Source organism: Martes martes (assembly GCF_963455335.1).
Source record: "Martes martes genome assembly, chromosome: 5".
Taxonomy (NCBI): domain Eukaryota; kingdom Metazoa; phylum Chordata; class Mammalia; order Carnivora; family Mustelidae; genus Martes; species Martes martes.
In genome coordinates, this window is record NC_137892.1 from 128,624,147 (window position 1) to 128,639,826 (window position 15,680).

The window sequence follows — 15,680 nt, forward strand, 5'->3', positions numbered from 1 at the left end:
TTCAAGGGAAAAACATGCAACTCTTTCTTTCACTTGAACACTTAGAGGCCATTGTAAGGTTATGAACAGGCCTAATTTCAATATTGTTTTGTCTCGGAGAACAGCAAGGCTGAAGAGAGGGAAAGAGACAGAATAGTTGGTAGGTAAAGCAATCAGAACACACACATTATCAATTAAAACTTACATGGGCACAGTCCATGGCACCTCAGAACAATTATAATCTAACCTCAAAGCTCACTGATCACAGATCATCATGGCAGACATAATAATAATAATGAGAATGTTTGAAATATTGTGAGAATTACCAAAATGTGACAGAGACATGAACTGAGCAAATATTTTTGGAGGAAATATTTTTGGTGCTGACCATTTCACTCAACATAGGTTACCACAAACCTTCAATGTGTAAAAAACACAATGTATGTGAAGGGAAATATACCAAGGTATGCCTGCTCTCAGTACACCTACTTTGTATCTGTAAATTTGAATTAGAGTTTTGACTTCTCCCCTGTCTCACAAAAATCATTCATTCAACTTCAGAATACCAATGTGGAATAGTAACTATATATATTTCACAAATGTCCAATCTCAAACATGCAATGATGTGTGGAGGGAAAAACAAAACAAAACAAAACAAAACAAAAACAAAAACAACTACACCATTCAAAGCAGAACTAAAATTAGATACAAAAATCTGGTGTTAGCCTAAAGATAACAACTAGATCATTGCTACAAAGGAAGTTTTATTTTACAGTGACTAGAAGTCAGACTTACTCTGCAAATCCTAATGAGAACATATACCAGTGTGTACTTTGTGCAGCATGGCATAGTAGAAGCAAATTCCACAAGCTAGGAAATCTCTCCCTTCACCAAATTCTTAGTTATTTTTAGTGATTGGCACATAAGGTGTTCCTTATTTCCTTATCAGTGTTTTGGATTTCTTTTTCTTTCTTTCTTTCTTTTTTTTTTTTTGAGATTTTATTTATTATTTTTTTGACAGAGAGAGAGAGAGTGAGAGAGCATAAGCAGGGGAATCTGCAGAGGGAAAAGGAGAAGCCGGATCCCCACTGAGCAGGGAGCCCCATGTGGGGCTCCAACCCAGGCCCCTGGGATCATGACCTGAGCTGAAGGCGGATCCTTAACCAACTGAGCCACCCAGGCAGGTGTCCCAGTGTCCTGGATTTCTATTTGCTCCCACTGAGTTATTATGAAGGATAAAAATGCAACATATCAGCTGTGGGGCTCCTTGGGATCCACTAAAATAAAAGCAAAATATAATGAATAATTATAGTATTACAATTAAACACTATAAGAAAGAACAGAACTGTGAAGCAGCTCACAAAAAAAGTTGAGAAAATAAAAAAAGTCCCTGAGAAAAAACACATGAAATATATTCCCAACAGGAAGAAATAGGAAAACCTATTCAAATCTTTTCTTTTCAAAGGTCTTGAGATTTTTTTTTTTAAGATTTCATTTATTTATTTGACAGACAGAGATCACAAGTAGGCAGAGAGGCAGGCAGAGAGAGAGAGAGAGAGGAGGAAGCAGGCTTCCCGCCGAGCAGAGAGCCCGATGTGGGGCTTGATCCTAGAACCCTGGGAGCATGACCTGAGCCAAAGGCAGAGGCTTTAACCCACTGAGCCACCCAGGTGCCCCAGGTCTCGAGATTTTCTAATGGAGAAGATTCTTCCAAGGCAAATAAAGGTAAATGTAGAAAATTAAATGGCACATACAAGAGTTTTAAACTATTGCTTTGTTCAGTTGTCTTTTAAATCAGGAGAGGAAAAGTCCAGTTACAAGAAAAGCACTATATTTATACTATCTTTTATATTTAGATACTATATTTATATTTACTATTTAATATATGTATATATACATATGTGTGTGTGTGTGTATGTAGTTCCCTTTGCTAGTGCTTTTTATTTTTTTAGTGGTTTCAAATTATTGTCTAATGTTCTTTTGTTCCAGCCTGAACAACTCCCTTTAATATTTCTAGTAGGACAGGTTTGCTAGCAAAGAATTCTCTATTTTTCCGCTGTTTTGTTTTGTTTTGTTTTTTAATTTCAGTGCCTTATTTTTTCCTTCCTCTTCAGAGAATAGTTTGCTGGTATTCTTGTTTGGTAATTTTGTCTTTTAACACTTTGATTATGTCATGTCCCTGCCTTCTCATTTCCATGGTTTCTGATGAGAAATTAGCTATCAATATTGAGGATTCCTTGTAAGTTATAAATTCCTTCTCACTTGCAGCTTCAAGATTGTCTCTTTGGCTTTCAGCCATTTTATTATGATGTGTCTAGGTGTCAATCTTTTTGAGTATGTTATACTGAGTATTCATCGAAATTTTTAGATGTGTAGATTAATGTTTTCTATCACATTTAGGAAGACTTCAAAAATTATTTCTTAAAATGCTGTTTTCCTTTTCTCTGTTTCTGAGGTCTCACATTATGTGTCTGTAGATACACTTGATGGTGTAGCCCATGTCTTTGAGACAATGTTACAGTGCACAGAACTCCTATGTCCAGGAGTTCCTGAAATGTTTTCTTTCCAGGCTCTGACCATTTTATTCATTCATGTTTCTGTGGGCTTTGATTGACAGTTGGGAGTCAGGCCAAGGGACACAGACCCTGTGATCAGTCATTGTTTTAAATACATTGTATAACAATTGTTCCAAGTAATCCGAGGTCATGCTTCATTGTTAGCTCTTCAGTGTTCAAATGTCAGGTCAGGGGCTTCCACTGATCCACCCAACTTTGAGGCGTGCTGGATTAAGACTTTTCTTTGGACCCCATCAATGTCTGCTTTATTTACTTTATTTCTTCATAACTATTTAAAGATTTGCACCTTGTTAGGATGAATCCTTTGTCTCTCTTCTTTTTCTTTCCTTTGTTTTGCTGATTCTCATGAATCGTTCTAACCTTCTTTGCTATCTATTTTTTCAGAATAATTTTTCCCTTGGGAAGTAGTTTTATCTACCTAATTAAGATCTACCCAAGTATTTTCTTTGCTTTTATTTTAACTTTACCCTGAGGCTAGAGACTATAACTCAGTCTGGTCAGGATCCAGAGTCAGAATTTGCCATCATACATTTTAATTTTTATTTTAATTTAGTCCATTGATATGGGACCTGAGGTTAGAGGCTATAAGTTGGATGTGCCAGAATCCACATATGGCCCAGCATTCTCCCTTGCTCTCAATTTAGCTGTTACAGATAGCTGAATGATTGTATATTTAGTTCATATCTTCTTGCCTTGCATTTCTTTATGTATCTGGAGAACCAACTTTTCAGAAGATGGAGCCATCATTTCTGAATTCCATTGATAAGTTTTATTTCCATTAACTAATCAAAACACTCCTGCAGTTCCATACCATGAGTGACCAGATGACCATTCAAAGTTTCCTCATCTCCTATCCTATTATGCATTCTCTTTCTAAACGGCATGTATTGGTGAATCAGTATCATTCTAGGGAACTTCCGATCCTGTTACCAAATACCCAAAGTCAAACTGAAAAGTTTGAGATAATAGTTTCCCAGACTTCCAAATCTTCCCAAGACTTCTGACACCAAATGATAGTTTGGAGGTCCCCAAAATCACCTTAGATTTTGATGATTGCTAGAAAACTTCACAGAACTGATTAAAAGCTATTTTACACACAATTATATTTTATTATAAGGAAAGGATACAAATTAAAATCAACCAAGGGAAAAGATGTACAGGACAGAGTCTAGGGGGTTCCAAACATGAAATTATGTTCCAGACACATCGTCTTCCTGGCATTCATGTGTGACAATACACATGAACTATTGCCAGCCAAAGAAGTTTACCAAAGATTTACTGTCCAGAATTTTTGTTGGGACTTCATTATACATACATGACTGATTGATTGATTGCCCACTTGGTTGAACTCAGTCTCCAGGTCAACTGATGTCATGTGACCTTACCCTTCCTCCCTTAATCACATGGTTGATTTTCTGCTGTGGGCAGCCTCACCCTAAGATCTGGTATGGCCAGCCTCTGCTCTAAACAAAGACACTCCTATCAGGTGTGACATTGATTACCTCCCAGAAGCTGAGGGCAAATGCCAGACCTCTCTTTGGACAAGGTCAAATTCTTTACTACACATACTTGACGGGTCAAATAATGACAATTCTCTGGGAATGAGGCTTAAAGATGCTCCACCCTTATTCTGTACTCTCTGGTGGCTGCCATGCTGCTGGTTTTCACTGTGATTGCTGGCTGTTAATTTCTAAGGCCACAGTCCAGAACTGAAGCAAGGAATGGGAACAGGTCAAGTTATAATGCCATAAAGGTCCCTGCTCTTACCAAGATTTAACTATTTATTTTTAATATATAATCTCTCGATTGCTGCAAGCCTTTAATTTTCAAAGTACTGAAAAAGTTGATTCTCACAATTTTACCAGTTTTTGTTGCTTTTCTGGAGGAGGGAATTCTTGGAGGTCCTTCCTCTACCATTCACTGATGTTACTCCCCCGGCCTACTTTCCTGAATAAAACGTTGTTGGAACACAGCCATTCTCATCTGTTTACATATCATCTATGGCTGCTTTCCCACTGCAACGACAGGACTGAATAGTTGTAACAGAGACCTCTGGCCCACAAAGCCTACAAAAACCTAAAATATTTACTATATGGCCTTTTATAGAACATTTTTGCCAACCTCTGCTCTAAAGTATAAACATATCTCTCACTCTTCCTGTCTCTCTCTCTCCATCTTTCTCTCATTCTCCCCCCTTCTCTCTCTCTCTCTCCATGTGTGTGTGTATATACATAGATATATGTGTGTGTATGTATGTATATATATATATATAGATAGATAGATAGATAGATATATCTGTACCTAAACCCTTGGGTAAAAGGGATATATTACAAAATTTTATGAAAAGAAGACCATCTGGACTATACAGTTTTGTCCATGCTGTTACTCACTGTTTTTGAAAACACAATGGTTTATGACATCAATAGGAAGGGGAAGAAATAATTAAAATTAAAGCTATATCAAATTTTATACTACAAAGCCTCATTAAAAATCTGAGCATTGGGGGCACCTGGGTGGCTCAGTAGGTTAAAGCCTCTGCCTTCGGCTCGGGTCATGATCCCAGGGTCCTGGGATCGAGCCCCGTGTCGGGCTTTCTGCTCAGCGGGGAGCCTGCTTCCTCCTCTCTCTCTCTGCCTGCCTCTCTGCCTACTTGTGATCTCTGTCTGTCAAATAAATAAATAAAATCTTTAAAGAAAAAAAAAATCTGAGCATTGGCTACTTTTTCTTCTTTGGTGATTTTTCCATATACCATTTTGTCAGTTTTGTACCAGAAAGGTAAGAATCAATCCTTTTCCCCCCCAACTGTATGAAGTTAATAGAGTTAAAATAAACATCTTAAATGCTATTGTCTACCTAATAAAAAGCTGTTTTTATGTGAATGAATAGGATCAATCCTATTATTTACTTTTAAAAATTTAACATTTTATTTGAAATAATTTTGAGAAAAATGGCTCATTTATTTAACCAGGATTCCTTTTCAAGCTCATTGCTGCCCAATTATCTGAATAAAGATTCTATAGCTACAGGAACCCTTCTCTTCTCAGGATGCCCATTCCTTTGGCTCTGCTGAGCACACATATCCAGTGGATCTTGACATTCACTGAATTTATGTTAAGCATCCTAATTAAGAACGGAACCTATTTTACAAAAGAATGGTAAATTAGAGGGGTGCCTGGCTGGCACAGTCTGTTAAGCATCTGACTTAATTTTGGATCAGGTCATGATCTCAGGATCTTGAGACAGCCCTGTGTTGGGCTCATGCTGGGTGTGAAGCTAGCTTAAGATTCTCTCCCTCTGCCTCTCCTCTCTCTTCTCTTTCTCTCTCGCTTCCCCTCCCTCCCCCTCCAGAAAAGATTTTAAAAAGAATAGTAAATTAGAAATTTTTAAAAGGTAAAAATAAGCTCAGGTATGATGGGTCTGAATTACTGGACAAGATTTCCAGGCTTTGAGTTTGCTTCTAAATTAAAAGGATCTGCCACTTGCTGTATGATTGAGTCTTATTACTTATTGAACAGAGAGCAGATATTGCCTTTGAAATTCTATTACAATAAATTCAATTATCAGGGGCACCTGGGTGGCTCAGTGGGTTAAAGCCTCTGCCTTCAGCTCAGGTCATGATCTCAGGGTCCTGGGATCAAGCCCCACATCGGGATCTCTGCTCAGCGGGGAGCCTGCTTCCTCCTTTCTCTCTGCCTGCCTCTCTGCCTACTTGTGATCTCTCTCTCTCTCGTCAAATAAATAAATAAAAACTTAAAAAAATTTAATTATCAAACAATAATATGAACCAAGACTTATATACACAAATTATATATCTCTGTCTACATCTCTGTCGACATCTCTATATTAAAAGTGTTGTTTCTTCCTGTAGAAAATATAGGTACTTTTAAAATATGGTAGCAAGTAAAGGAGCTGATTTACTCTTCTATCAGAGTAATAGCAAAGTTTGAAAGTTTAGACAATGCAATTTTACCGAAAAAAAGAAATACCAGAAATGAGAAGAGTCAGGGGTGCAGGGATCATAAGGTATCAAGGAGACTGCTGGTACTCATGATTACTGATATTGATGCACATTTCTACATGTGTTTATTACCTGCACTATCTTCCTATGGCCCAAACCTTCAGGTCCACTTTGCACGGGGCTTCTCTAATGAGATATAGGCAGGGACAACCAAATACGCCTTTTGCCTGGAGGGGTGAGGAACTATTTCAACAAAATTTTATCCACTGTTGCTTTCCCATTCTTCTATCCTCATCTGGGCCCGGAAGTCATCACCCCTTACCATAATTTAGACACACACACACAAACACACACACAAACTCTGTGATTTCAGAGCAAACCAAAATGAAGTTTGATTAGCTGGCACTGCCTTCCTCTGTGCTATCCCTTCCTTTGCTCGCCTCCAACCGCTGAGGTAATTATAAGTTTACTCTATTTTATCACTTGACTGTATCTGTCAAAATGTTGTTTTAAAAAGTATCCGCCTGCTGTTTTTAAGTCTTTCCGCATCCCAGTCAAGGCCTTTGTGCAGAAAATGTTACAGTTGTGCCTTTTTTTCCCTTGCTGCCTGGGACCGAAAGAAAGGGTCGTAACTGTCTGCGAGCTCACAGAGAACTTCAATAACTCCCACAGGAGGAGCCAGTGGGGAGTTTGTATTTTTGGCCATGAATCCAGGGCTTTCATTTTAAGTTTCAGGGTGCGTCATGCAGTTGAACGCTGATTGAATGGGGGCACTGGAGGCTCTGGGGATCAAGCTGTGACATTTTTCTGAGCCTGAAGGCTGCTCACAGTTATTACCGCACGGGCCTCGCCGACTGCTACTACAGGGGACACGAGGAGAAGGAGGTTGTGCTTCCGAGTGTGGGTGGTCGAATAAACTCTTTTAGCAACAGCAGTTGGTCTATTTAGCCTGAAAAAGAGACCACCAGCAGCCCCCAAAGTGCTAAAAAAAATTACAATCAATTTTAAAAATATATATTATATTACATAAAAGACTGTAAGAGTGAGTGCTGAGCATTGCTGCACAGAATTACCAGCTGCTAAATGAGGCAGCCAAGCGGGATTTATCCTGTAACCCAGAGAATTTCCACATCTCCCACCACTCTACCTTTTTCTCAGGGGGAAGGGGAAAAAAAAAATCGAAACAAAACAAAAAATAGTAGCAGAAAGCAAAAAAAAACAAAAAAACAAAAGACAAAAAAACAAAACCACAAGCACGTTTAGAGCAAATACACCAGACGAAACTACTGAAGTAGTTGTCTTGGTGTTTTATCTTTTGGTTGTGAGTGGTGTCAGGTTTGTTTTTAAAGGAGTTGTTCATGTTGGTATATACATGTAGATGGTGATTAGGGACCAACTTAACTTCTTCAAATTCATTAAGGATATTGGTTGTCAGTACTTTTTAAAATATTGGTGTTAACCCAGTTTCAAAGATTGTCTCAAAGCTTTAAAAGCTATAAACTATGTCCCTTTACTTAATTCTGCGTTTAGTTTAAGAAATTCTTGACTCCTGCAACTTTTCTAATTGCTAATTTATATTCTTATGTAATGCATAAAAGGCACTTCAACCATCATATTAAGTTAAGCAATTGCTTTTTAGTCCAACAGTCAGAAGTTCAAGGGCCAGGTTAATTTGCATGCAATATATACATCTGTGGATTCGCTATTGATATCTTAACTCCAAACATACAAAATAAAGTTCATTCCACACTTTGTGGCTCTCATCAAACTTCAACTTTAAAGTGTAATATATGAGATAAATAACCTTTCTAGGATAATAATTAAGAAAAATTCCTACATCTTGAAAAACTCAGGGATATACCATGCCTCAGAATTCGTTTAGTTATGGGAAATAGGGGATCTTATTGTACTTTTAAACAACTTCCCCTCTTAGAACATGTATACTTAAACTGAGTTATGTTTTAGTTTCTCTCCGAAGGATGTTCCTTTAGGAACCCATACCTGATGCACAGAAGGAGTAAGAACCCCATATAAAGGAGTGCCATCATTAGAAAATGGCAGCCACATGATTTCTCTTGCCTGGCTTCTCTCTTCATTCAAAACTCGTGCCTTCTCAACCTGCCCCGACAGTGACCCATTTCTACCAGACCTCCCAATTATTTGTGGTCAAATTATTCTGATTTTAGCCCTTTCGTGTCCTGCTTTTAGGTTTCTGATCCATAGCTTTATCTCCCGTTCATAATTTTCTCATCCTTTTTGGTAAGAAGTACTGGGACTCTCAGATCTCATAGGGTAAAGATATCTCCAAGTCTTCAGGTCTTCCCTTCCCTCATAGGCCTCCGAAGTAAGGTGTGACCTGACATTTTTAGAGCTTCTTTTCCTGATTCTGATCCTAGGAACCAAGAGACTAGAAAGATGCTTACCTTAGGATCTGATCTTCCTAGAATTCTCATCCTAGGAGCCTGGTATCTAATTCTTTATGATTCTTCCATTTGGAGCCATACAAAAAGTATGTACTTCATCTTCCATTTGACATTCCTTTGTGTTTTTAAAGCTGGCTCTCTTCACCAAGAGAACTGACACTAACTCCTTCAGCATTTCCTTGAGTTTCTCTCACAATGTGAATCTTAGAATGAAAAACTTAGCTTTGATTATACTGTGGCAAATGAGATTGCCCTTTCCTTTCATTGGAACACTATTGTTCTACCTAAAATTTTATTTACTATTTCAGAAGTCAAATTATACCAAGGAACTGAAAATAAACTAAACTGTTAAGCTATTTTCATAGACATTTCCATTAAGGTTATATCTACCTCACCTGATAGCTCTACATTACCTTGAGGTTTGTTTTTGTTTTAAACACATCTCTACAAATTTAATCATATTCGTTGTGACTCTAGATTGAAAAATCCAGATTTTTAAAATCGTTTAAACTTCTAGTTACTTATTCAATATATTGAGTATATCTCTAGTGGCATCCAAAATTTGGAAAATGTGACATATATTCCTTATAAATTTTCAATCAGAATTCATAAATACTTATTAAGCACATATTATATGTACTTATAATACAATTAAATGAGTAAGACACATTTCCTGCTTTGAAAGATCTTTTTATTTTTTTAAAGATTTTATTTATTTATTTATTTATTTATTTATCAGAGAGAGAAAGAGCATAAACAGGGGCACTGGCAGGCAGAAGGGAAAGCAGGCTCCCCATTGAGCAAAGAGCCCTGATGCAGGACTTGATCCCTGGACCCTGGGTTCCTGACTTGAGCTGAAGGCAGACGCTTAACCGACTGAGCCACCCAGGCATCTCCTGCCTTGTAAGATATTTTAAGTCTATTAACTCCATGAGAGAGGGGCTGAGTCTGGCCAATTTACCACTTTGACACTCAGCATCAGCCTTGGGCCTGATGCATATCAAATCCATGATGTCCGGAAAATCAATGAATGGAGTAAGGGAGGAAGCAGGAATAAGAAGAACTAATGCAGTCTAATTTCTATCAAAAATCGTGACCAAGGGCGCAATTACCAAGTCTATAGCTTGCTGCTAAAACTTTCCCTCTACACTTACTTTACTTTAATCGAACTTCTAGCAAATTACATTTCATTTAGAAGACCCACCAAAATGTCAAGCACCCTGGTGAGCTCAAGATGTACTGTGTCCAAAACACTGTTTAAAACAAATTCTTGATATTTTACTTTAAACTACTTTTAAAAATGAAACTTTGATTTCTTAAACATTACCTAAATATCCTCCTTTTATAGCCTAGCCAGTGAAGTTTTTGTAGAATAAAAGTGGTGAGGAGAGAATTTCTTTAATCATAATTACGAGCACCAGTGAACTCAAGAATGAATGCAGTATGGAAGTGCTGAATCATTATATTGTACACCCAAAACTCATATTACACTGTATGATAACAAATGGGAATTTAAATAAAAACTTAAAAAAAAAAAAAAAAAAGAAAGCAGAGCTGTGTTGATTACAAAGCCAAAAGAAGAAGTTAGATTGAGAAAGAGGCCAGAAGTAGTTTTAAGAATCCGACGTCCATATGGGACTCTTCATGCTTAAATAGCTCTATCAAGGCATGCTAGAAAAAAATGTGACCCACTCTATGGAAACTGTGCTGGCTTCTAAGTGATCCTTGATTTGATTTATAAACTCTTGCGATTCAAGAATTTTATTGGAGATTAATTGCAAGTCACTCTTTATAAGTCTTGCAATCAATCTACCTACCTTTTTGGTAAAACAGGGCAACATTTGCTATCTACAGATTTTATAATGAAATATTGCTACAGAATTTTCTAAATTTTCTTTAATATCTTTGGGTCACAATACACACTTCTTTGGGTTTATAATATACACTTTTTTCCTTAATTATAGTATTGAGTTATTTTACAAAAATTTTAAATTGAACAATTATAGCTTTTTAAAACACAGTAACATATCTAATTCTGAAATTGCCATACTCTGCCTAATTTTTAAAACAAACTTTTGAAGACATAGTTTATTTATAGAGTTATCTTGTGTCAAACCATCTTGTAATTTAAAAAACTGAATTAGTATATAACTGTTAAATTTTGAGACAGTCTCAGGAACTAATTTATTTCTTCATCTCAGGGGTTTTCTAATCTCCTTTTAAATAGTTGACCCTTTTCCTCAATGGAAATCTGAAATATTTTAAACATTTTAAACAACAGCAGCAACAATAATAAAACTAAGGAACATATTAAAATAACTGTGATTGAATCAGGATGGGATTTGGAATAGAAAAATTCCTAGCCACCCAAAGGTGTCAAGTTCACATTGTCTCCATAGTTCCAAAACAGATCTTACAATACTCCTGTAGAACACTCTGGTTAAATACAAAGCTTTGGTCAAGGGAGAGCTGCTTAAACTATTTACTGTCTCTGGGTTTGTAAAGCATTGTTTGTGTCTTCTTGACCATGAGATTTCATAGGTCACTCAGGTGAAAGTGACCTCTCCACAGATTAGTGTCAGAATACCTAGACAGCATTTTGGTAGTATTCTCCAAAACCACTCGATGATTCAATGACAGTCATTTTATTGTGTTGACCCTCACTACATAGAGAATAGACTCATTCAGATGTCAAGTGCATGCTGACAAAGGCCAGCTTAGTTGTGAGTGGTTGTGCTTAAACCCCTTTAAACAGATTTATCCCTCCATCAGATGTGAATGTTTCGGCATTTTCAAACAAGTTGTTATAAAAACAGCTATTGTAACAAAATTTTAATCCAACAAAACTTATTTTTGTTTCAAGGTTGATCTGAGTAGCCACTATATTTTATTAAATGTAAAAAGTAATGTTTTGAATTGATAGTAATTCTCATTTTCAAGATGACTATGCAATCACATAGAATAAAATAATATGGCACTAGCCATATCACACAATAGGAGTTCATTTCCTTTCAGAGTTTAAAGAGGAAACATTTTTTGTCACTCTCCATTTAGTACGTTACATAATTTTCTAGAAAAAAAAAAGTAGTTGTGTTATTTTATTTTTGGGAATCAAAGACTGAGTAAGAGAATATTCTCAGACAATGAATTATGAAGACAGGCTCATAAATCAAAAATAATTATGTGAGTTTAAAGGTGAGGTAATTTTTTTGTGTTTGAATAGCTTAGGTATATTCTTTACAAAAGAAAGAAAACTTGATGAACTTGATGAATTCTCAAGATATCCTACTGACATTTAGATCTCACATATTTTTTCTCACCTATTTTACTTAGAGTAATTAATGCTTACTTTGAAATTAGAGTCATTTTCCAAAGCTCTCTTTCCCTTTTTCAATTATTGTGCTATTAGTAATAATAATGTATATCCTGAACAATGTATTTCTCTCTAATTTGTAGGGATTTTTTTTCAGTAATGGTTTATTTCATCAGTGATGAAATAAAAAGTTTATAAATAATAAACTGGAAGTTTATTTTCAGTGGTGGTTTATTTGCTGGGCAAATTTGTTCTTTCTAATTTGATTTAGTGGACACCATCAAGGTAAATTTGTGTCTGTTATTTATTTCCATATGCTCACTTATTTTTCTGTGCTTCATCTGTGTCTTCATATAAAAATTCCATGTTATAGTAAAATTATTTTATTTCTGACATCTACTAGTAAGATTTTGATGGAAGAACTGGACATGGTCCATCTCTTTTTCATAAAGAAATTCTACATTATTTCGAAAATATTTAATCTCATTTTTAATTTCAGTTCAATGTCACATAAAGCTCAAAGTAGCACCACTTTCCCCCTTCTTCTCTACTGTTAAGGTCTATTTTAATGTTTCCTGAGCACCACTAAGCACTGGAGAGTTAGAGACATGGGATATCTCTCTCTCTATATATATATATATATTTTTTAAATTTTATTTATTTATTTGACAGACAGAGATCACAAGCAGGCAGAGAGGCAGGCAGAGAGACAGAGAGGAGGAAGTAGGCTCCCCGCCAAGCAGAGAGCCCAACGCAGGACTCTATCCCAGGACCCTGAGATCATGACCTGAGCTGAAGGCAGAGGCTTAATCCACTGAGCCACCCAGGAGTCCCGGGATACCTCTCTATATTAAATGAAAACCTTAAATTGTTATTGTATCACCTGGCTTACATTAGAGTTTTATGATATTGTATAAGAACAAGAGAATGATCTTTTGGGGGGTAACCATGTTGATTAAAATATAAAGCACTTTAATTGGCCAACATATATACACTGAAGCCACAGAGTTTAGTCATTATCCAGTTGTCCTGGAATCTAATTCCATTTCTGCCTTCCACTTAGCTATGTTACTTTAGGTAAATTACTTACACGCTCGGTACCAAAATTTCTTCATTCTCCAAAAGGGGATAACGATGACACTTCTCTCCAAGTTGTTGTGGTGAGGATTAAATAAATTAATATAAGCTATATATTCTGAAGCATGATCGGAACTTAGTGCTGTATCTATATTTGCTATTATTATTTTAAATTATTATTTAAAATGAATTGGTCTTAGAGTGTTTCAGTTATCTCTGAAAGTCATTCAAACTGAATTATTTTAGACTTTTTAAAAAATGTTTCTCACGTGAAAACTTGAAGCCCGTGTAGCCAGTCAATGAATGGTAGGAAGGGGATAAGATCTGTGTATTTTCTAATGAGGAGGGAAAGAAGAAAAGAGATTGGGGGGAAGAGTGCAATGGGGTTCAAAAAATTCAGCTACTTTATTATAATAAATCAGATGTCAGGAAACTTTTTCTGTAAAGGGCCGGGTAGAAAATATTTTAGGCTTTGCAAACTATAAGGTCTCTGTCCCACATACACAATTCTGTCCTTAAAGTGAGAGAGCTGCCTCTGACAATATATAAATGAGTGAGCAAGGCTGTATTTCCATAAAACTTTATTTGCAAAAACATTAGATGACACTGAGTACTCAGAAACAGGAGTGGAGCCTTTTTCTTTAATCATTGTTCTTTATCACAGTATTTTGAATACCAGCAGGGAAGGGTTCTTGGGCATTTCCAGTTAGAAAATTCAAGCAAGTAATCAGAAGTGACAAGGAATCCTGAAAAGGAAATCAAATAGATAAAAATACAACCAATAAGAATGTATCAGATCCTTGAAAAAAATATCAGATATACACAAAGATTATATTCTATAACTCATTAGAGGTTAGTAATGATAGTAATGGTAGTTAAAGATAAAATTCTCTTACAAAACTGTCAAAGAATCTGACCCTACTTCACTAAATGTCCAAATAATACGATTCAGTAATTATTCATGTTAATTTAGTAGACCCTTAAATATCATATAATGTTATATACTTATTATATAACCAATTTGTTTGTATGTATGTAAGTTTCAAATGTCGTTTGCAAAAGTGTAAACTTTCTCTTGTATTCCTTGTTTTCTCCTGTTACTGTTTTCCTTTTTTTTACATATAATACGTTCAGCTTCTGAGATGCCTATTTAGCAACAATTAGAGTACTTTTATACAGATTGTGGCTTCAATATAACATACTTTCATTATAATCATAATCCTACTCCATAACAGTTTGTTCTCTTCTGTCTGTCCCTTACAATCTGAAATTAATCACGTGATTCAGGATAACAAATACTCCATCTAGCATCAAAGATTTTAGAGAAAGTCAATACAACTGAACTAGCTACATTAGATATGATGAGTAAAATGTTTTGAGAACCTATAGCATTTCTTTCCATGAGCACAACTCAAGTGATTATGCTCTGGCCTACTTTTATCTTCCTGAGTGCAGCAGAAGCATTCATCAAAGTAGAGCTACCCTCACATTAATGGGAAAATGTTCACATCACATCACATGAAAAAGGGCCAGGGAAGACATTTTATTCTTTGAGGAAGAGACAAATATGTGATGGCCAATTTTATTTCTTAAACTATGTGTTATCTGTGGTATTATTACTACTATTAAGCATTTATTGACTGCCAACAACATGGGTACTCAAAGCACCTCATCAGTGCTGATGGAAGCATTTTGTTATGGGAAATAACCTCTCCTTAATGCATGTGATATATAGTGTCTACTTGACAAAAAAGTGTAGCTGAAGAAGGTCTCCCATAGCGTATGTGTTGCTAATGAATGTCTTACAGGCTAAAACCAAACCAAGTGCAATACCAATAAAAATACTTTCAATGGCTGCATCTTTCATATTGTTTTCTTTCTTAGCATATCTCAGTTCCTTCAATCATTTTTTCTCTTGTGCACACACACACTCCTTTTCTCTGGGTCTGTCTGTCTCTGTCTCTCTCTCACACTTTCCCTCTCTCTCCTTCATTCTCCATCTTTCATGTATTACTTCTGATTTGCTCCAAAGGAACACTTAAGCCTTATGCTCACATACACTAACTTTTCTCCTGCTCTTCTTTTAGGTCTCAAATTTGGCAATACAGAAAAAAAAATGAGATTAATGTGGCATTAGCTGTCCAAAAGGTATATGTCTGTTGACCCAATCCCAAATCAATAACCATCCTTTCAATTGAGTAAGCAGTAGGGAGAGTCATTGAAAATAGGATAGAATTTATAATAGATGATTTTAGAACTTCGTATTTTTATAATATTGTTCCTCACACTATGTAGAACTACAAATATTTCTGACATAGCACAGAGAATCTTTGGTTGTAATTTTTAGGTTAGAT